This window comes from Crotalus tigris, unplaced genomic scaffold (assembly GCF_016545835.1).
Source record: "Crotalus tigris isolate CLP2741 ecotype Arizona unplaced genomic scaffold, ASM1654583v1 scf7180000019051.236932, whole genome shotgun sequence".
Classification (NCBI taxonomy): domain Eukaryota; kingdom Metazoa; phylum Chordata; class Lepidosauria; order Squamata; family Viperidae; genus Crotalus; species Crotalus tigris.
In genome coordinates, this window is record NW_024097345.1 from 179,954 (window position 1) to 204,232 (window position 24,279).

A 24,279-nucleotide genomic window follows, 5' to 3' on the forward strand; every position below is an offset into this window, starting at 1 on the left:
GCTCCTGGATAATGAAATATTTCTTTTACTGCTGGTAATCCTTTTTCTTCACCTCATTAGAAATAGAAATTGCATAAATTGTCCGAGGATCGGTAATGAAAAGAGCATGACTTAATTTCAGTTAAATGTCATGAATAGAAGAAAAGCAAATACTTGGTACAGGGCAAGGCAGCATGTGGCTTTCAAGGTTCATCCTAGAATGTTGGAAGAGACCTAGGAAATCATCTAGCAGCCTTGAGCTCCTGGATGAAAGGTGGTGTATAAGTCTAGCAAATATTATATTTGCAGTCCAGTAAGTGCAGAACAGAGAGAGCTTCTAATTACCTTGACACTATACTTCTGCCAATGTAGCCCAGAATTATTGATGATGATGATGACATGCCATCAACTTGTTGTCAATGCTTTGTGACCACATAGATAGATCTTCTCTATGATTCTCTCGGTATTTCAGCATTTCCAACGTTGCTACAGTAATGGAGTCTATGCACCTAGGTGTAGTCATCCTCTTCTTTTCTTCCACCTTTCCCAGCATTGGTGCATTATCCAAAATCTTGACATGATGTGTCCAGAGTAGGGTAACTTCAGCTTGGTCATTTGGGCCTCTAGTGAAAACTCTGAATTGATTTGTTCAAAGATTAACTGGTTTGTTTTCCTGATTGTGTACTAAACGTTCAGGAGTTTTCTCCAATAACAAAGTTCTAACTGTCATACTCTTCCTAGTTTAGTTCTTCAAAGTCCAATTTCCACTTCCATAGAATATCACAATGAATATCCTGGAGATTTTTTTCAGGTACTTGTCCTGAAGTCAGGATATGTTACTTCCACCTTATTCATATTCAACTATGGCCATTCAGATTGGTTTGGCATGACTGTCTTCCAATATTTGAGGAGTCATCCTACAGAAGAGGGGCTCAACCTATTGGTGCATTGAAATAAGAAATAAGAAATACCATTTGCCTGAAAGCAAGAACTGGTGGGACCACAAAATAGGCAAAGTAATAGAAAATGAAGAAGTTGAAGTGCTCCCCTATCTCTTTTGTCTCAAAGACATTATTTAAGGCACTTCTGTGTTGAAAGGATTAGCCGGTGACATAACTGTTGGCCAGGGGACACCTTTCATGTCCCCATCAAAGAGCTGGAGTGAATGATAGGAGCTCACCTCTCCATGCAGCAGCACTCAAGTCTTGAATGAGAGCTTGCTAACCTCCAACCCAGTGTCCTAACCACATGAGCCACCATGCTTCACGCTAAAGTGCTCTATGATTTTAGAATTCAAACAGACAAGCTTCTGCCACACACCCCAGATTGAACAACTGTTAATAAGAAACATTTTTAAAAAGCCCAGATAGTGGGAATTGCACTGCCTGAAGATAGCAAAACAGAAGAATTGACGAAAAACACAAAATGCAAAGACTGCAGATAGAAATAGTACAACTGCGGCAAAAAAAAAGCAAAGAGGACCAATAATAATAGGTGCCTTGGGTGGAATTCCAAAAGAGCTGAAGCACCACCTGAACAACATCTGCATTGATAATATCACCATCAGTCAATTGCAAAAGGCAGTTTTACTTGGAACAGCTTAGGTCTTGTGATGATAACTTTTGTAATATCAAACAACAGCATCTGCCTATCTTTAGGACTCAATAAGTGGATAAAAATGCCAAAATGCCATCTAACTGACTGTGCAACCAACCATAATAATAATATAGGATCTTTGCATGAATGTTCTGCTACAAACAAGCAATTATTTAATTAAGGCTGATGTAATCATCAAAATAACAAAATCAAGGTACAAATAGATGATTAAATCTTCTGATTGTTTATTCATTATAACACTCATTAAAAGTCAACATAGCATCTTGAAATTTAACTTACCTGTTTAAAGTGCACAAATTTTCACAAACCACTAGATCAGCGGTTCTCAAAGTTTGTGTGACGGCGATCCCTGCCACACAAACATTCTGCGCATGCGTGGCGCCGCGCGCATGGGGGGGCAGCGCCCCCGTGCGCCGCGCACATGGGGGCGCCCCATGCACGGCGCGCATGCGTGGCGGCGCCCCCATGTGTGGCGTGCATGCGCCGTGGCACCCGATGCGTGGCGCGCATGCGCGACGCCGCCCCCTGAGGGGAGAAAATGGCAGATCGCCTTCTTTGGCGACCCCTGAAAAATGGTCGATTGACCCCAAATGGGGTCGCGACCCATAGGTTGAGAACTGCTGCACTAGATGTTAGACTGCAACTTCCCAACATGCTGGTCTAGAATTAATGGGTCTAAGATCAACAACTTTAGAATGTCCTAGGCCTAATCCTTCTCAAATTTTCTTAGCTTTGCATGCTTCACCTTGATGAAGAGTTTCGCTTCGTAAATGTACTATAAAGCATTATATTGAGGTGACAAGGCCTTACAGCTTCTTCCGGTATTTGCAAAAGCTGAAAAATACATTTGTGTCTATTGAAAGAAGCAGCTATTCTGGAGAAAGCATGACTGTGTCATTGCTTCTGTACTTGTAGATGTGAGGAAGCAAAACACCTCCATCTCCAACATTAGCATAATTCTAAATTAAGCTTGGAAGAGGCATTAATTAATGGGATATTAAATAATGCATGGTGTGGAAGACTGCTGAAAGTTTTTGGAGGACCACCGCTATTCAAGATGAAAATAAGTATTTGTTTAATAAGGGGGCTTCCTCCATATCTGAAATTGAATTTTCCCACATGTCTCCCACCTTAGTTTTATCTCTTTCCCCACCGCTTTCCTCAGCATGGTTTTATTACACTTTTTTTTCAGAACAAAAAATTGTTATTTCCTTGCCCTTCAGATTATGTACAGTACTATGCGTGAATGTATGCATATTGACATCAATATTTTGCCAATGAAGAAATACTTTTTTAATAGAAGATTTTCTTCTAACACAGTCCTTGACTGCCAGTCACACATAAGATGGGTCACTATCCCATAGATTCTATGTTGGAAATTTGATCTTTGTAATTTGCAGGAAAGGGAGGTTGAGTGTACAATTCCTGCAGCAAGAATCCTATATTTTGAATTTGCTAATGATTCAGTTATGCCATGGATGAAGCTTGAAGGATAGGGAAATCCCACTATCTGTATTGCCTGACAATATTGTTGAAATATTTCTGTTTAAGCAGTGGATAAAAAAAATAGACAGCTAGTAGAGAAATAACATGTTTGGAAATTTTGTTATTGTAGATTGTAATTGCTGCTTTCTAAGACAAAACTGATCTAACCCAGTATACATTATTTTTTCCTTTCCTGTCTTCCCTCTTCAATATTTGCACAAGTATCATATTTTGAAGAAACTGGGGAAAGCATATTCCTACTGAGCCGTAAAACTAGTAAAATAAATGCTTAATTTGTTTTTGTTTTTTTAATCTTCCAACATTGGACATTTCCAAGAAATCTCGTATCAGAATCTATGTCAATAAATAACTTTGTAAATTTAAGAGCTTAGAGTTATGATTAAAAGTAATTTATAATATGTCAGCTTTCAGAAATATAATATTTATGCTTTTCAAGATGTTTATTGTAGACAGTGTTGTCATGGTTTATTATTTCTTGCTCCACTAAGTGTAAGTATAATCTCTAAGTATATTGCAGAAATAAATTTCTATTCATGGTGGCCATCCTGCTTTGTTCAAAGCAATTTGTGTTCCTCTTAGCTACAAAGTTCAAATATATACTAGATACCAAGAAGTAAAAATGGAGACCAAATTTTAAAAATTAACAGGGTGGGCCATAGGAGGAGGCAAAAAATAATAAGAAAAAAAGGATATTTCTAAATAATAAATAAATATCAATATGCTGGAGCTATTCATTGTTCTACTAACTCAGAGCTGAACTGAAAGGTTTTAAGGACTGATCACCTTAGGACATGTCAAAGATTTGACTACCAAATAGCCATAGGGTTTTGGATTAGTATTTAAATGCTTTCAGTGCTGATGTTGGGATGGTGTTTATCCTCCTTCTGGAGTAGACAGAGAACAGAGCAAGCCATGTGGCTCATATCTCTCCCCTCAAAAATCATACTGCTGTTTCTCAGAAGCTGCTATTAGAGATAATTGCCTCACATATCTAATGGCAAAACTGATCCCGGATCTCCTGACTCAGAATTTTTACTTTTCCACAAAGGAATTGTCAGCTGAGAAAACTTCACAGAGGGTAACATCCAACTAACTCAGTTTGCTAGGTCAATAGATATGATGTAACCCTGTGTTCTATCCAAGCAAATAATAATAGATTCAGAAAATATTCATCACTACTGTGCAGAAAATATTCATCAATACTGTGATAATTATTATTGTTGGATAACAAATATCAACATAGATATTAATATTTAAAATGATCTTGTACTTAGAAAAAGTGCTTCCAGTCAACAATATGGGTAAGAGGAATTTTAGTTCCTTCATTTCTTATATGAATACATCAACATTTGAAAATTGTTTCATGATTATGACATAAAGAATTTCAAATTTTAAAAAAGTAATTGAGAGAAACCAAAATTGACAGATTTATTAAATTGGTCAAAAGGTTTTGAGGACTTAGCTCTTAAAATCAGATTTGTTTACTTCTTAAATGTCTGGCTTGAATCTCTGTTTATTTAACCATGGTTGGCATACTGAGTTAGAGTTTTCACCATTTTTTTCTGGCAAGTTCGTTAGTTTAAAAGCCAACATTATACATAAGTACCGTGTTAATTACACAAAGCCATATCAATCAGACTTCTTGAAGTGTTGAACCAGCTCTTCATTGACATCAAAGAAAGGCTAGATAACATGATTTTATAAAGTCAAAACTCAATTCATTCTATAAAAATAAATTGTAGGATGTTTTATATAAGAGGAATTATTTTGTATTTGTAATGTATTATTTAATTTATCAGTTTGTTCATTTTTATATCTTATTTTGTTTGGCATTCATATTTGTCTTATTTTGTAGTTGTATTAAAGCGCTCTCTCTCTCTCTCTCTCTCTCTCTCTCTGTGTGTGTGTGTGTGTGTGTGTGTGTGTGTGTTGTGTGTATTAAGGGCTTCCAAATCTGAGTTGCAGAAACTTAGACAGCAGTTAGAGTTTGCTATCCATCATTGCTTATATCTATTGGCTGTACAGATTCTTGCAGCCCAAATATGGTAATCTTAATTTCTGCTGAATTTGACCAGTCCAGTAATATATATATTCATTGTTGAAGCAATTTGCCAAAATTTGCTTTAAAAAAGCAGGGTAGAAAAAGTGTAAGTTAAAAAATAGTTTGGGGAAAAGTAGCATTCAATTAAACCGAAATGCCAAAAAGAGTGACTCATTAATTAAAATATCTCAGATGTTTCCTGGGGGGAAAAAGAGTTTTGAACATTGTTTTTAAAGATTTTTTTTTAAAATTGAAAAATATTCTGGTGGGGAAAAATCAAAAGGTTGACCGCATGCCTTTTATTGTTGACTCCTCGCAGCTGCCTGGACCAGGCTCTGAAGTTTTCTTAGAAAGATTTTCAGAAGGCGTTTGCTCTTGTCTTTTTTTCCTAGGGTTTCAGGAGAGAAACTGGTCAAAGTCACCCAGCTGGCTTCATAGCTAAGCTGGGGCTGGATCTCACAGTCCCGCAGTTTCTAGCCTAGTGCCTGAACCTCTATGCCAAATTGATTCTCTTCAGGCTGCTAGAGATGATCAGTAATGAGCATGATCCACTTGTCAGTACAATATACCAAACCTAGACAAACATGGGTAATTTCAAACTATTACATCTATAATTGTGGACTTTCCAATTGATAACACAAAAGGAAGTGTAAGTTTTGTCTTGGAGCACAAGAAAAATATGTTTTCTCATGTTGTCTTCAGACCCTTAAGGAGGCCAGCAGGGTTGGGGCCAACCTAATTCTGGAGGGATGGTGGGTACTATGGGGGTTCCACTATCTGACATTCCAATGGTACCTGTAGTATGTCTCTCCTGCTAAATTGGATATGACTGGTAAAGACAACCGGGAAGATAAGGTTCCATTAGCACCAAGTCATTAGAGCTTTAAGGTTAACTACTGAATGAAGTTTAATTGGCTGAAGCTTCCAAATATCTTCAAGGGCAGCCCCACATAGAACATATTGCAGTAATCCAACCAGGAAATCACAAGGGCATGTGAGACTGTGATCAGATACTATGTTGAGCAGACATGTGGAAGACTTTGGATGGATCAGGACAGGGAACTCATCTGTGGCAGTAGTTTTACAAAATGTTTCTGACTGATCCATATTATTTGCTGCTGAGAATATTTGAGATGGTTCATAAATAGCCATTTCATAATTACAAATATTTGAGATGGTTCATAAATAGCCATTTCATAGTTACAAATGTACTAACAAGAAGTTTGTATTCTGACACTATAGTGTGTCACATATTCCTTGGGGCAACAGGAAAGACCAACATAACTAGCAGGACAAATTTTAAATACATTCCTTATTGAATTACGAGTGTCATGTTTCATTATAAATTAATTTATGACTGCTTGCTTTAGACTTCATCTCCATTTCCCTATCACTGCAGTTATTTTGCCATGAACAGATGACAGATAGATAGATAGATAGATAGATAGATAGATAGATAGATAGATAGATAGAGAGATAGAGAGATAAAGATAGTCACCTACATGTATATATTCTTACATATACTATAATCAATCAAAACGTGTGAGAGAGTTTTGTAGCTGTTCTGCTATGGATAATTATTTTTTCAGGGCCTATTCTCCATGCTACAATTAATTTGAAAGAATTATTAAAACAGTTGCAAAGAAATATTTACTTTGTCACTGTATTTAACATTTTCACAACTCTCACTCATAGCATGGCAAATATGCAGTGCATTTATATTACACATGCAAATATAAGTAATATGTTGTTTTACAAAGTAATTTGGAAAGAGTGATTTGCTTATGCCCCCAACACTTTTAAAAAATGTACAACCTTTAACATACCACCTTCTGGAGTCTTCATACACAAGATAAATAGGTCCTCCTGCCCACATTTTTGAACTTACCGAATGCATCTGATTTGTGACTGTATAACCCAAATCACTGGATGAGAAAACTTTAATTTGAACCAGCAGGGTTCCCCCATTCTAGTAAAGTGCCATATCTTGGCTGCTAAAAGGACTATAAGATGCAGAAAACATTTACTTTGATGCCACTTAGTGGGATCTCTAGATGGTTGAGATCTAGATTTAGTAATTCTAATTCTAGCTCCTGCAAGATTCCAGAAGAACTGTGATTGGAACGCTCTAATGAATGGCATATAGTTTAAGGTTTCTCTCCATTTGTTTTATGTTGAATTCTAATATCACCAAATCACGGATAATGATGGAATGTGGAACAGAAGCAGAAGGACTTGGACCTCTATGAGCAAAACAGGAACAGGAGGGAAGTAACTAAATTTATGTGAAAGGGTCTGGGTGCAAACCTGTGACTTATATACTTGCACCAAACTTGCAGCCTCTTTTGTGTAAAGATAGAATTCGGATCACGATATCACTGCAGGCAACTTCTTAACAGTTGTGGGAAATAGAAGTTAAAAGGTGGATTGTCAGCACAATGAATTCCAAGGTCTGAGGATGGAGTTAGCTCTACCCACTCATGTGTAAGAAGCTTGTTCAATGATGATAGCATGAATGTCTCAATCCCATAAACCAGAATGCAACTATAAATCAAAATTACGAACCATGAAGTTGCAAGTTCTTCGCAGTGGCAATTTTCTGGATTTCTGCATTCATTTATTAAACAGTATAAAATGCAGTGGTACTTAGAAAGGGATGTCTAAGATGGTGCTGCTCTTACCCCCAGCACCTGAATTAAAACTCAATAAAAACTATTATGACCCTTTATAGAATAATAGATATGTTGTGACATAAACATGCATATTATGATAAATCAATTCATCTTTATGGCAGCCATTCCCGTCCTAGGGTTCTGAGGCTGCCAGTGGAAGAAATCTGGCCAGCCATGAATAAAAATGTTGGAAGAATAAACTCAGCTAATCTTAAATGCATCAGAAAACTGCTTAAAGTCTTGGCAATATCTATTCTTTTGTTTTAGTTGTAACACGCTTCCTTTTCCTCTAAGAACACTTAAAATCATCAGAAACTAGGATGTCTGTTTTAAAAATAAAGAATTGCAGCAGAGGAATACATTAACCTTATTCATTCTATACAATAGAGAAAGCCCTTCAGCATGCCAAAAAAAAGAAAAGAAAATTATTACAGTATTAAAGTTTAAGTAGCTGTACAGATAATCCTCAAATTATGACCATAATGGAGCCTGCCAATTGCAGTCATAAGTCATCATGGTCATAAAGTGGATCAGTCATGCGACTGATCTGATTTGTGACTTTTTTGTGGCGGTATTAAGTGAACCCATGATTCATTATCGACCAGTTTTGCCAAAAAAAAAAAAAAAAAAAAACAGAAGTAAATGCCAGTTTTCTGAAAAGCAATCATAAAACATTGTCACATGACCCTGGAACACTGAAAAAAAAAGGCATAAATATGGACCCTTGGCTAAGCACCGGAAGTGTGGCCACATGATCACAGGGGAGGGTGACTGTCAGAACTTTGAATCTGGGTTATGATTATCCCCCAGGTAGGTCCATCATAATTTTAAATGGGTTGGTAAGTGACCGACCCAAAGGTGCTTTTTCAGGAGGCAACTGGACTTTCTTGTTTTACATCCTGCAGTCAAGAAGGCTCCACATACATTTGCACTACTAGGGCGACCCGGAGGACACAGTTAAACCTCCAAGTGGCCTCAACAGCTCTCTAAAAGAATGCAAATGAACAGCTGTCTGAAAGAAATACAAATCCTTCCATTCCCCACTGAAGAAGCTTCTTGGAGGGGAAGCAAAACGTCTTCAAAGAAAAACAAGAAAGTCCAGTTGCCTCCTGAAAAAGCAGCTTTGGGACAACAATGACCTGGATGACTAAGACAGTTAGTAACTAACCAATCATAAACTGAGGACTTCCTGTAGGCTCCGGGCTTAAAACTTCACAACAGTAGATGGCAACAAAGAGATATAATGTACTTTTTTTTTACTGCCATTTTACTGCCATCTAATGATCACCGTGAACTTTGAAATTCAAATGTGATAGCCCAGGTTTTCATTATTAATTTCCCAGATTTATAGGACTGGAAAAGATTTGGGAAGGGTGTTTAGAGGTCGTCTAGTCCAACCCTTGCTTCCCAGAAATGTATTCTTCTCTTTTAAGATTGATCAACTATTATTTTTTCTGTAATCCACAGACATTTGGATCATCAAATGAAATATAGGCACCAAGCATCTTGTTAACAAAAAAAGTTTTAAGATTAAGTGTTACATTGGGCAGGAGAACCAGGGGCGCTGGCGGGAGCAGGCCGGCTTGCAAGACCTCGCCAGCAACGGGGCCGCCATGTCTCAAACCCTACAGACAAATGGCACACAACCATTGAGCAAAACATGGAAATTCAGCTTACATGAACTTGAAAGAACACCTCAGGTATTATGCCTGAAAAGACTAATAAGCAGAAATTATATTTAATCTTACACATCACTATAGCAGCGAGAATAATTTTTGCACAATACTGGAAGAATGAAGGACTGCATCAGAGGAAGAAATAATCAGGAAAATATTGGAATGTGCAGAGATGGACAGATTAACTATGAGGTTGAAAGATAAAGAAGATACAGACTACTATCAAATTTGGAACTTAGTTTATTCTTGGCTAGAGAAAACAATGAAGGATTAGGAATTGAACATGTATTAGCATAGCAAACTCCAGACAACTTGTTGATTGGAAAAATTAACAAATGTTGATAAAAAAAACAATAAAATTTTTATATATATAAAAAAAGATTAAGTGTTACATTGATCTAAGGGTGTGTGGTAATGCAGTTAAAAGGGGGGGCATTTTCCCCAAACTAAGTCAGTTGTTGATAAAGTGAAATACCAAAAGAAGGGCAAGACAGAAAGGAAAGGGAAGAAATGGAAGCAAAAGTTCAAATAATTTGATTCAAAATCCACTTCTGGATTTTTTTGTTTGTTTATTAGTTTTATTCATTTATAACAAAAAATGTGAAAATACAAAAGCAAATAGTAAGGAACAACAGCAGAGAAAGGGAAAATAAAAAAGTGGAGGGAAATAAACAAAAGGCACCAACTTCTGACTCTCTGTTGCAGTAAAATTAGACATTACATTTACATTTCTATAATAGTATGCATTAGCCATTTGTATATCGGCAAATCAGTCTAATTGGTAAAACGCAAAATCATAATATCATTTTTTTCCACCTCAAGCACTAAGTCCAGAAGCAGTTTCCAAGTAGAAACAAAAGTACTTATGTTCTTTTCTTTTATCAGCACAGTCAATTTGGCCCTCTCTGCTCATTCCATCAGCTTTTGTAACCGTTTGTCCATGGTGGGAATCGAGGCATCCTTCCACTTTTGTGCATAGAGCAGTCTTGCTGCCGTTGCCATATGAGAGTTCCATTTTTTTCCCCAGTTCTCTTTCCATTAGGCCCAGAAGGAAAGTTTCTGGTTTAATCTTTATGTTCACTTTAAGAATTTTCTCCATTAATATATGAATCCTACTCCAATATTTCTTTTCCTTATCACATGTCCACCGTAAATGATAAAAGATCCCTTCTTTACATTTACATTTTCAAAATTCATTTGAAATACTTTTATGCATTCTAGGTAACTTACCTAGTGTTAAATACCAGTGATACATGATTTTGTAAAAAAATTCTTTTAGCTTATAATTAATTGTGCTAACTCGGAGATAAAGAGTTGCGCCTTGTTGCCTGGAATCATAACAGTGTCCAATATTTTTCTCCATCCAGGAGCTTCCAATCCCCCTCTCCCTTCTGGAGATCTTCCTATCATCCAGGCAGACCTCACTTTATCTTTGAGAAATAGCAATGCCAATAAAGCTCAGAAGGATGAGAGGTCAGCCTGCCTCCTCTGCTCTCTAAGGTGTGGCAGATAGTTGTGGGTGAAGCAGGCAGACTGTAAATTGTACCATACTTGATGTGACCCTAGGAATCGAAATGGAAGGGCACAACATTCATCTGCTGCTTAAGAAGTCAAGAAAGGAAGGGGGTAGAAAGCTTTGGGCAAAAAGTGGGAGCCTTAAATTTTCCTCTGGCTGGAATATTTGCCTGGTATAGGAGATGAGCATTACCAAAGATATGCAGTCTGATCCCCTGCAGTCTGCAGAGGTTTTGGACTCCAACCAGTATGAGCAAAGGCAAGGAGTTATGGGAATTGGAATCCAAACTAACTGTATGGAACTAGGCTCCCTATCCTAGGGCATTATGAACTCTCAGCAAGTATATATCCAAATCAGAAATATAGATTTCAGTGATGCCTGGACATTTAGGTTTTTAACCTTCACACTGAATTATTGTCTCCTTCAAAACATTTCAACTTTCCAGTTTTTTTTAAAAAAAATATACCTATGAATGTGATCAAAATAGGCACTTCAATTTATATATATTAAATACTTATCCATAATTATTTATGCCAACATAGCCCCAAATGTGAATTTTCATCAGAAAATGCACATACGGATACTCTCTATGCAGTCCTTTTAGTTTAGCTGCTATAACAACCTGAGTTATAATAATCAACAAAGGAAAAGGTAAAGCTAAATTAAAAGTGAGAAAGACAGAGTCAATTCAAAGTCACAAGTCAAGTCAGGCTAGCATTCAAATGTCCCTTTAATCAAGGGAAACCAAGTGTGTCTGTCCAGCTTTGTCATTTCTCCTATTCCCTACATTCCAGACAAGATTTCAAGTTATCCTCCAGCCCTTAGTTATCCCTTGGCCATTCTGAGTCATTCACCTTCTTTTATCCTATCACAGATTTTTATCAGGCATGGCTGTAAGGCAAAACATTAGTGACAGTCCATCTGCCCACAGCAATCAAGGCTTAGAAACAATAGCAGAGCATATGCACAAGAGCTTTTAACAAGAACTCTCGGCTTCTCTTGAATTGTACATTTTTTCACCAGTTCCCAATGATGTCTATCTGGTTTTATATTTCTCTGGGATTTGATACTGCACCTTGTTATTTTTACCACAAGCTTCACACAAAAAATAGCTGTATAGCTTTTATTGTTAGTAAGATTTGAACTAATTCCTTAAGTGTAATGGTACAAAAATAGATGTTTTTTTTTTTTTTTTGCTGTATTCACCAATTTCGGTTTGTACTGTTCACTGAAGAATGCAAGGAGAGGAGAAAGAGAAAAGCTCAGTCCTGCAAACAAGGGGGGGGGGAGGAGAAATACCCATCTCCAAATTCAGTTTATCCTAAAATAAAATGGAACATCTCAAATTAATTTTTATTTAACCTCCAGGCATGAGCATGGATTTTGTACCAAATTTTCCACGGCCTTGATACCCTTTGAATCTGCTCTCAGGACTCTCAGGACACCAAAACGCAGAAATGTTGAAAATCCTGGCTGGAGCATGCTGACAGCCTACATGGAGGAGGAAGGAGGGAAGAAGAAGGTGACCAACTCTGCGCATGGCTTTTGGAAACGCAATTCATCTTTTGCTTTATGAGCACCAAATTTATCAACAGCTTGGAGTCATTAAAAAGAGACATATATCAAAAAGCTCAACTGTCCCTCTGACATTGTATAAAATAAATAAATCATGAAATTGTCAGCCTCCTCTCCAGCTGAAAAGGTAGTTGCCAACCATTTTTAAACCAGGGAAATGTCTAGTCTAATGAAAAGAAGGACTAGGGGTGACCTGGTAGCAGTGTTCCAATATCTCAGGGGCTGCCACAAAGAAGAGGGGGTCAAGCTATTCTCCAAAGCACCTGAAGGCAGGACAAGAAGCAACTGATGGAAACTAATCAAGGAGAGAATAAACCTAGAACTAAGAAGAAATGTTCTGATAGTTAGAACAATTAATCAGAGGAACAACCTGCCTCCAGAAATTGTGGATGCTCCAACATTGGAACTTTTTAAGAAGAGACTGGACAGCCATTTGTCTGAAATGGTATAGGCTTTCCTGCCTGAGAAGATGGTTGGACTAGATGATCTCCAAGGTCCCTTCCAACTCTATTATTATTGTATTATATTATTATTCTACTCTAAATAACCACAGGCAGTCAAAATTAAATTGTAACCCCACCCCAATGGCAACTTATTGCCAGACTGATTCTGAAGTGAGATGCAATAGAAGGGAATCTGAGACAGGGTGATTTTTTCATTAGCTTTAATGGCAATGGCAAATCGTCTGGCATTTCCAATATGCCAGCATTAAGTGACTAGAGCACTGTCTATTAAAATAAGAGTTCAGAACTTCAATAGCTCTTCAGTATGAAGCTGTCAGCTATGGAGGATTCCGTGACGGTGACATTGATTTGTCCATTCCAATGGAGAGGCAGGGGGAAAGTGAGGAGTTTTTTGCACAGGGGAATGAGAAAAGAAATAGGTTTAATTAATCTTAAATGTCTTTGCACTCTGAGAATTGTAGACCTGGAAGAGTTCCTGTACTAACATGATTAGCAAATATTGACTTTTGAGTACAATAATAATGTGTCATCCAAAACCCTTGATAAGTAACTTAAGTACTTCCTTAGCTTGTGCCTTATTAAATTAGATGGGGTATATGGTCGAGACACATTATACAAAGTCTCACAAATGAGAAATCCACCCTAAAGATTTTAACATTGATTAAAGGAGAGAAACGTTACAATCAGATGGAATTGGCAAGGCCACATTCTCATCTCTGTGATATTTAGGGTCAAACAACTGGTGACAGATCAGCTACATACGTTTTTGCTCTCACAAGCTTGAGATATTTGCAGAACAAATGCAGAGCTGAACTGAGTGGGAACAGCTCTGTTTGCTTGCCTGTGTGACTTTTCTACTTACATACAAAGCAGAGAGGGGGACTTATTTATATAAGAACAAAAATAATGTAAACGCAGTCTAAGCTCTACTGCCACAGACATTTTGTTGTGTCAACCTCGTTGTGCCATAAAATGGCCAGGTATTCTCTTTCGGATATGATAGCCCTCTGTATGAAGGGCTCTTGTTCAAAAGCACTTCTATTGTAGGAAGAGGCCACCTGCTACTCCCAAAAAAGTAGTGATCTATAGTAAATGCTCGTTAGCATAATGAATTGAAAGGAGTTTAGAGAGTTGTAACTCCCAACATTTGGAGAACCCCATTGCTGCTTCTGACTGTATTTAACAGGGTGCTAATTCCAAGTCAGATCTAACCTAAAACAAAAGTTTAAAAATGTGGGATGAGCAGAGATTTGAAAATGCTAATCATCCAGATTGGAGACTGAAGAAAAACACAATATAGTATAACTCATGAAATATTTTCTGATCAAGTCACCTAGATCACAGGCTGTTCTGTTATGGTCAGATATATTAGATTCTATTAGTATTACAATAGTATTTCCAAATTTTCAAATACTGGTACATATATAAATAAATATGGGCTTGGTTCTAGCTATGCTGACCTTGTTTTACATTGATTTCTCTGTAGTCTATAGAAATTGATTTTAAACAATAAAAACCTCTGCAAACTTCTGCTTTAAAACCTATTGTAGATTTGGAAGATGCAAATTTATGAAGTCAACAGGATGACTTTGTGGCAATCAGGCTACATCATAGATTGCTATCCTAAGGAGAGAATTAGGGAAGTCCACAGACCTGCCATCTTGAGCTTCCATAGGATAAGTTCTATATAAATGCAATAAATAATAATTTAAAAATAATTAGTTTACTGAAACAGACCCATACTGTGTAGCACTATTATGAAGAAAAAAATAGAAATGTAAAAATCCAAAATAGCTGCTAAAAGTAAAATGATTATTACATTTACAAATTAGACACACACACACCAGACACATACATATACATGTACATAGTATTTCAGTTCCTTTCATCTAATTGAGAGAGCTCATTTGGTAAAGTATTTAAAGGCAACGAATTAAAGTCAAGAGTTCTAGTCTTGCCTTAGGCATGAAAGCCAGCTGGAGAACTTTGGGACAGTCATACCCTCAGCCCTAGGAAAAAGGTACTGGCAAACCATTTCTGAATATGTTGCCAAGAAAATTGTGTGGACTTGTTCCTGCAATCATTATGAGGCAGGGCTGATTTGATAGCAACAACTTCTGATTGAGTCACGTAATTCCTCTGCTGAACCATACTTAAGCTACTCCTTGATTACTGGCATCTGGTGGATTGAACAAATGCAGAAAACATGCCCCAATAGAAAAAGAATGTTGTTTTTTATCACCTTTTTCTTCAGATTTTCCCTCTTCCTACACATTCACAGACTTATGAGGTAAGAGCCAAGTTAGAGACAAAAATAATAAATTAATGTGATTAATTGTTGTTATGAAAGGCAGTGTATATCAGCCGCACCTTAACTTCCAAGGGAATTTTATAAGGATTCCTGAGTTGATAGATGTGAAACAGAATATTTAACAGATCGAAATTTAGTGCTATTCGTAAGTGTGTCCCTATGCATGCACACACTTGATGTACTTCCAGCATATTGTTAGATGTTGAGAGTTGTAAAAAGGTCTTTCTTAGAATAAAGTTCATTGTTCTAAGAAGTAATATAATATCCCATCATACGTATTGTATATTTGATAGTTGGAGGTTGGTCAATCTGAAACAGCAATGGATTTTCCATTAAACTTGTCAGTAATTGCTTAATTTCCTGTGAGACAGATTTGACTCATAGAAGTAAATTATTCCTTTACTTTATCTGGCATTGGAGGAATCTTCCAAGAAAATCAGGCATGAGGAAATTGTTTTATCAGTTACCAAACTGTAGTGTTTGCTGATCCTGCAAAGCAATGATATGCTCATTTTTGAGCAAGACAGCGATAGACTGAAGGACAAGGAAAAAACTTGATCAAGTTGCATCAGTAATAAAACTAACATACATTTGGTGATGAGGACTGATCCAATATGAAATATCTGTTTGTTTGTTTTTTGCCTCTTCTCAGTTTCCTGATCAACAGATCTAGACGTAGTGTTGAGCTCATTTCATCTAAACCTTCTTTTTGATATAGTGCCCAGATAATATCCTAAATGAGGATTGACTGCTAAATCAATCATTTGAGCCTAATAGGGCAACAGCAGTATGGATCCAATGGGGAAGGTTCTGAAAGTTGATGCTGATTGACTGGTATCTATAAGATTTTACTATAATTTAAATGAACATGTAGTCTTTATTTTTTGTACAGTATGTATCATGAATTTCACAGAATAACTGTGGTACACATTCATTATTTGTGACATTCTGACAGATGCAATCAATCAATAGATTATGGATGATGGCCGTATAATTTTAGTTTTATGGAAGGCTAACCAACACAGATTGTCAGGAGCTTTTGAAGTTAATGCACAGAAGGAAAGCTTTGTCACACTTGTGTGCCTGTGGATATAGGCAAGCATCATTCATTCAGCTCCCTTCATAAGGTTTAACTTAAAAATATGTACACTAAGTCAAGAGTTAAAAGATGTGATCTTCTTTTCACTGAAAACTGACAGATCTTATGGTATTGATTAGTTTTCCAATGATTTTGCAGCCTGGACATCATAGCTATAGGAGACTTTGGAATGGAAGGGGAAAAAATGAAGGCTGCGTGGCTGGGAAGGGAGAGAAGAGAACTTCAAATGTCATCAAAGCAAATGGTCTGTGAATGTTGCTTCAAAGCTACTCATATAGTTGGCAAGACATCTTGCCATAAAGGTTGTAAAGAGCTTTTCCTGGAGGGGAAGGTATGACAAAATGCACTTCTTGGCAAGACCCTTTCGGCTTAAATTGCAGGCCACATTAATTCTTGCTTGAAACATGAAATTAATTAGAGGTTTAACATCTTTTGTGAAACTTTGCCAGAATTACTCGGATCGTCCATTTCCACCCCTCCTTTTTATACATTTTGCCAGGAATACAGTAGACCTCAAGCCTTTGCTCTACTCCAGGAGTCCTCAACCTTGGCAACTTTAAGACTTGTGGACTTCAACTCCCAGAATTCTGGGAGTTGAAGTCCACAAGTCTTAAAGCTGCCAAGGTTGAGGACCCCTGCTCTACTCTAATTAAAATGCACACTGACTTGAAAATTCAAATGACACTTGGGTAAAATGAAGAAAATTAAAAACGACTTGGTTACAAGGTGATGTATCAGCTGATTGTTGCTGAAAGGGGGCTTCCCAACTCATTATTGACAGAATAGATCAAGAACAGAGATTCACTGCCTCAGCGGATGTGGAAATCCCACCAATGACTTTGAATCTATTTCTGGTCTCATTTGTCCTTCCAGCCAAGTGACTGCCATAAAGTAGAGTTGTAATAGGATTCGTATGTCACATGAAAAGAGCAAAATTTTAAATTTACAATCAATTTGTGCTAAATAATGGGGTTTTGTTGTTCCAACAAGTACAAATACACAACACATTTCTTCTTACATCAGCATTCTAATTTTTCATAACCCTCCATAGTCTTCAGACTCAGGTATGCAACCATAATGTGGTACATTATGCAGTGTAGGCACCTCTTTCAGAAATCTATAGGATTTTTTACCGATCTAATTGCTTTTTTTTCATTCTTTTAACTCAGAAAATGTTAATTAAGAAGCTATCAAGTTAAGAAATAAAGCATCGTCTTTATTTTCAAAATTACCTTTGAATCCCATATAGATGGGGTTCACTGATGTTATTTGAAGATAAGAATGGTAGGTGGCTGTAGCCCACAGGTTTGACTTTATCCCCCATATGGCCCAAAACAAAGGCAAGCTGGAAATTGTGACAATTTTGGGAAACTAGAAGAAGTAGTAGGCAGACTTTTTATAAATAAGTGCTTTGTCACTTGCTATATTAACCAAAGCAGCCATTTGTGAGAAACCTTCTAGTAGGCATTTAGAATTCCAAATATATCATAAATGTGTTTATTGTGTGAAAAGTTAGAAGTGGTTAATTTCTGTAAACATGCATACAGAAAAAGAGAGGGAGAACTTCTGGTATATTTTCTTATTCTGAATTTTACTTCTTTAATAATCTTCGATGATGGGAAGAAGTTTGCTTAAATCATTTTGGGTAATTGGTAATTAGATTTTCTCTCTGTCTTATGGCAAGGTGGTTTTTGCTTCTTCTGCAGTCTCTGAACAATCTGCAGGTAATTTGGAGGAAACAGCAGAAATCTCCCATTTGCTGTTCTTTCCCTGACCAATGCATTAGGCAGGTCAATCACTCATGTTTCACAATATCTTCTATCTATTTATTACATTAATTACATCTATCTTTCCTCTAGGAGTTCAAGGGACTTTTCCCCCTTCTCTATGAAATAGGATGGACTGAAAGAGAACAACTGTTCCAAGGACTGACCTTGATCACCAAGGTCTCCCTTTTCAAGTCCAACAATTAATCAGTGTCCTTTTAGCCTTCCTCAATCTTAAATTGGCAGGGGGTCCTGATTTTTGAGCAACGCAGCCCCCGAGCAATTGGCAGCAGGAGACAAATAGACTTCCTAGGTTTTGTGTCAGAGTGGGTGGTGGGAATAAGGACAGGTTCCCCAAAACTGCTTGTCTGGCCAGCCCCTTCAACATATTGCCCAACTGTCTAATGACTCACAGCTTTTTTGAACTTTATATGAGTATTTCATAATACCTTTTCTATTACAGATTTTCTCTCACTTTCCCTTTCTACTAATTATTTTAATTAAAATCTGTCTCAATGGCTAGAAGAAAAGCCCAAACAAACCAACTCCATGGTTCCTTTTTGGGAATTCCCATAGTTCATCCAAGAAGATATTCTGTTCTTCACTTTAGTTTCCCTGGAATTATCAAGACCAGTAATGGGAAAAAAGTGGAATTTCCAAAGAAACTCTTGACAACTTTGAAAACTGAAATAACAAAAAAACAGCAAATATTCATTCAATTTCCCCACCACACCTTTACTTACTACAGTAGTCCTGTTTAAACTGAGATGGTTTTAGAAGATATTTTCTCTGTCACTTCCCTTAAATCAGATTGTTTCAGGTCTGTATTGTGTAGATGCAGCCTAAAAGGTGCAGTTAGTATCAAGAGATATTGTAAATAGTAGTTTATGGCATTGTATACACTCTACAGGGCATTCTGAAAACATGACTAATAAGTGGTAATGGGTTAATTAGTTAGTCCATTGTCTAATAAAGTAAGGTTTGCCATTAGATGGGATACAAAACTTGGTGGGATGAAACTCACAAATGTAATACACAGCTAGAAGGATTTAAATTATTTAAAAGAAACAGACCAAATAAAAGAGGAGGTGGAGTTGCTCTCTATATAAGGAATAACTACATCTCTACAGAAATAGAACACATCAATGATGAAAACTGTCTTGAATGCATTTGGGTCAATATAAAAGGGGGGGAAATGACATTGCCATAAATGTGTACTATAGGTCATCCAACCAAACAGAGGAAATAGACAATTTTCTTTGCTAGTCAGTTAACTAAAGTATGTAGGAAGCACATCACAATAGTAATGGGGGACTTTAATTACCCTGACATCAACTGGGAAACAAACTCTGCACCAAGTGGAAGATCAAACAGATTCCTGACAAACCTAGCAGACAACTTTGTCTCCCCAAACGTAGAGAAGGGAACTAGGGGATCAGCCATATTGGACCTAATTCTCACTAACAGAGATGAAATGATAGGTGTTGAAGCCACAGGAACCTTGGGGGGGGGGGAAGTGATCATGCAATATTAGAATTCAACATTATGCAAGCACAAGCAATGGAACACAGTCAAACTAGAGAGATAATTTCAATAAACTTAGAGAGCTTGGGAAGGATTCCATGGATGAGAATCCTCAAAGGGAAAACAACTCAAGAAGCTTGGGAAATTTTGAAAAGTGAAATTATAAAAGCCCCGTCTGGCACAATACCAATGAAGAAGAAAAAAACAGCTCTCAAAAGAAACCAGCATGACTGCATAAAGAACTCTCTAAAATTGAAAGACAAAAAGGACAAGTAAATAAAGTGGAAAGAGGGGCACATAACTAAGTCAGAATATCAGCAAATAGCCCAAAGTAAGGAAAGCTAAGGCTCAAAATGAACTAAGACTTGCGACAAAAGTAAAAAAATAACAAAAAGCTTCTTTCAACAAGTAAAAAACAAAAAAGTTAAGGAAGTGATCGGTCCATTAGTGGAAGAAAGTACAAAAAGGTGATAAAGCAGAACTACTTAACTCGTTTTTTGCATCCATCTTTACACAAAAGGAAAAAACAGTCCAATCTATCAAAAACAGTACTGTAAAAAACAGTTTAGAAACACAAGTTAAAATAGGCAAGAAAATGGAAAGTAAGCACCTGTCCACCCTAGATGAGTTCAAATCACCAGGACCAGATGGATTACACCCCAGGTTTTTGAAGAAATTCACAGATCCTGGAGCACTGGGGAACTACCAGAGGACTGGAAAAGATGTAGTTCCCATCTTCAAAAAAAGGAAAAAAATGGATCCAGGAAACTATAGACCTATCAGCCTGATCTCAATACCTGGGAAGATTCTGGAAAAGCTAATCAAGCAATGAATCAGCGAACACCTAGAGGCAAACAAAGTTATTACCAAAAGCCAACATGAGTTTGTCAAAAACGGATCATGCCAGATAAATTTATTGCATTCTTTGATCAGGTGAGAAAATTAGTGGACCAGAGGAATGCTGTGGATATAATTTACTTGGATTTCAGAAAGGCATTTGATAAAGTAGACCACAACCTACTACTTGATAAGATAGAAAAATGTGGGTTAGATAGCATTACCACCAGATGGATTTGTAGCTGGCTGACCGGCTGTACTCAATGGAACTGCATCTACATGGAGGAAAGTGTGTAGTGTGGGGTGCCCTAAGGCTCTGTTCTATGCCCAGTGCTCTTCAACATCTTCATCAATGATTTGGATGAGGGGATAGATGGAGATCAAATTTTCAGACAACACCAAGCTGGCAGGAACAACCAATACTCCAGAAGATAGACTTAAGATACAGAAGGATCTTGACAGACTTGAATATTAGGCACTATATAACAAAATGAAATTCAATGGTGAAAAAGTAAGGTTCTACATTTAGGCAAGAAAAATCAATATACCTGTATAGTATAGTGGCAACTTACTCAATAGTAATAATTGTGAGAGGGATCTTGGAGTCCTAGTTGACAATCACTTAAATATGAACCAGCAGTGTGCTGCAGCTGCCAAAAAAGCCAATACAGTGCTAGCCTGCATTAACAGAGGAATAAAATCAAGATCACATGAAGTATTAATACCACTTTATAATGTTTTGGTAAAGCCACGCTTGGAATACTGCATCCAATTTTGGTCACCACAATGTAAAAAAGATGTTGAGACTCTAGAACAGTGTTTCTCAACCTTGACAATTTTAAGGCATGTGGACTTCAACTCCCAGAATTCCACAGCCAGCAATGCTGGCTGTGGAATTCTGGGAGTTGAAGTCCACATGCCTTAAAATTGTCAAGGTTGAAAAACACTGCTCTAGAAAAAGTACAGAGAAGAGCAACAAAGATGATCAGGGGACTGGAGGCTAAAACATTTAAGGAACAGTTGCTGGAACTGGGTATGTCTAATTTAATGAAGAGAAGGATGAAGGGTTGATAGAAAGTTCTGATAAGAATGAAATGTCTATATATCTATATCTCTTGAAAAGGTTGTACTGCACCTTTCTATTGCAGGCACAATCTTAAGTAATATTGTTCCAAACTAAAATAATTGTTAAGTCAGATTCAATTCCTGGTTGCTTAATTGGTTTATCCATGTAGCTTCCTTGGTGACAGTATAATGTCTAGTTCCTTACTGGTTTGCTTTTATTTTCCAGTCCAATCTACAACCGTAGAATTTTCTACTGATCTTTCCACTTATTAACCAAGACTGATCCAATATAGAAGTGTTTCCCAAACTTGACAATTTTAAGGCATGAGGACTTCAACTCCCAGAATTCCACAGCCAGCAATGCTGGCTGTGGAATTCTGGGAGTTGAAGTCCACATGCCTTAAAATTGTCAAGTTTGGGAAACACTGCAATATAGCTTTGGCTGATGTTAGCCATCTCCATCTGTGTCTCCCTACAGACAGTTTTGCACTACAAATCCTACTTTCTATGACTATTTTCATGGTGACTGAATCAAATACAATAGCTGGCAGCCCACACAGATCCTCCATTCCTGCCCTAGTCAATCACCACGTCTCACCTATTAGGTCCCTCAGAGTTGCTAAGTGGTTTATTCACCTACATTCCTTAAAGCACATTTAGCAAATATCACACATCAATTGCTTTTAAAAGCCACCTTAAAGGTTCAATTTAGTTTGAAAGATAAACTGTGGTTTACAAATCTTGAAAAACTGCTGAAAAGTCAAGGTTATTAAAAAAAAAAAAAACACTCCTAACTATGTAGCAACTCTGATTACAATATGAGGACAGATTTTGTTGTAGTCAACACAGGTTAAGAGGCTATAATATAAAATAAAGCTCACAATAAAAACCATTTCATTGAAATTACAACTTTAGTACATTCAATAAAAATATAAAACTAATCCAAAAATTACAAATACACATTGTAAGATTCTAAGTTTAAAAGATAATAAAATGACCTGGGAAATAACGAGCTGCACAATCAATGCACTAGCACAGTGTTTCCCAAACTTGACAATTTTAAGGCATGAGGACTTCAACTCCCAGAAGTTGCTGGCTGTGGAATTCTGGGAGTTGAAGTCCTCATGCCTTAAAATTGTCAAGTTTGGGAAACACTGCACTAGCAAATAATTACCCATTCAGCTTCTAAGTCCATGGATTTATTAATATCCAGTCAAAGACTTTTTTCTCTCTTTATTGTCAGATTACAGTCTAAAATATTTTCTCATACAGCATGGAAGTGAACATGCAAATTATTCTTTTGCAGTTATATCAGATATTATGTTAATTAACTATGTTAATTACATTAAATTCAGATTTGCAAATCACAGAGTTCTTTTCATTTTTGGTGATTTTCTGAAGATGATCCTGTGTGTCAAACATTCTCTTTGCCCCTTCATTAATAGCTGCAAAAAGAGAAGTCTATTGCTTGTTGCTTTGATTTCTCTTGTTCCACAATTTGACCAGGATGTTTTCAGGTTGAATCATAAAAATAAGTAAAAATGAAATGCAATCAAATATTTGAAAAGTACTTTAGAGCAAATGTCTGCTTTATAGAAGAGTATCCTTTTTTCCATAATATTAAAATAGGGCTGTGATTTTAACTTTTGCCAGTATTTTATGTCATTTCAGTAGAAGACATTAAATTCCACCATCTGAATTTCAGTATTTAGATAATATACTCTTCCTTCCAGTGATTGTGTTGGGACTGACCCAATATACATAAGTAAATCCAAAAATCTTCCTCTCAACCCCTTGGCATTTTTACAGTTGTTTTGTGATGTCTTTCAGATTCATCAGCCCATATTTTCTTTGCAAATGGGCCAGAGTCAAGCTGATTTAGGACCTATTCACACTGTGCTTATATCCTGTCTTGACTTGCAGCTTCTGTGCCATCTGAAATGTATGAAACTTGCCAGTCCTCAATTATTCAGCTTGCTTCCAATCAACAGTGGTTGATTCTTGGTCATGTTCACTGGAATTTTCTGAAATTCATGCTGTGTAGCTAGACAAGATATAAACTGAATGAATAAGCATCGCTCTTCATTTCCTTGCTTGGGAATACAAATAACAGAAATGGCAGATGAATTAAGGAACACGTAGGGATAGAATTAGGTTAAGTGAAAACAGTCCTGTCTTATTAACAGAAGTTTCTGGGAAAGTGTTGGGAAATGGAATAAATCTTAAGATTTCTCATGTTCACTCAGTGGATTTAGATACTTTTAATATCACAGGAAATATTGAACACTGTTGATTTTTATTTATTTTTTTTGAAATTGAGAAAAGCCCTAGGGCCAAAAGGATTTCCTATAGAACAGCTCAACTGTCTCTCAAAAGATCTGACATAAATGCTGAAAGGTTTTTTGTTTTTTTAAAAAAGGACCATTTCATTCTTCTAGGAGATTTATACAGTGGTTTTTTTATTTTAGTTTTTTTTTTTTTAAATAAAGGAAAGAATTCAATAAACTGTGCAAGTTAACACCCAATATCTCTGTTAAATGTAAATGCAAAGATTCTGAGTGCAACTCTGGCATAAAAATTGTAGCAGTATTATCATTAATAATTTATCCTGCACAATCTGGTTCTGTTGAA

The 24,279-nt window shown here is 36.8% G+C and overlaps 1 long non-coding RNA gene across 1 annotated transcript in view; it reads left to right on the top strand.

The window, feature by feature from the left end:
• Window positions 1-15,212: 15,212 nt before the first annotated feature.
• LOC120315012 overlaps window positions 15,213-24,279 on the top strand; it is a 32,208-nt gene continuing 23,141 nt past the window's right edge. Inside the window, exon 1 of the long non-coding RNA XR_005558584.1 lies at window positions 15,213-15,336. This is a non-coding gene — a long non-coding RNA (uncharacterized LOC120315012). The remainder of the gene's footprint in view (window positions 15,337-24,279) is intronic.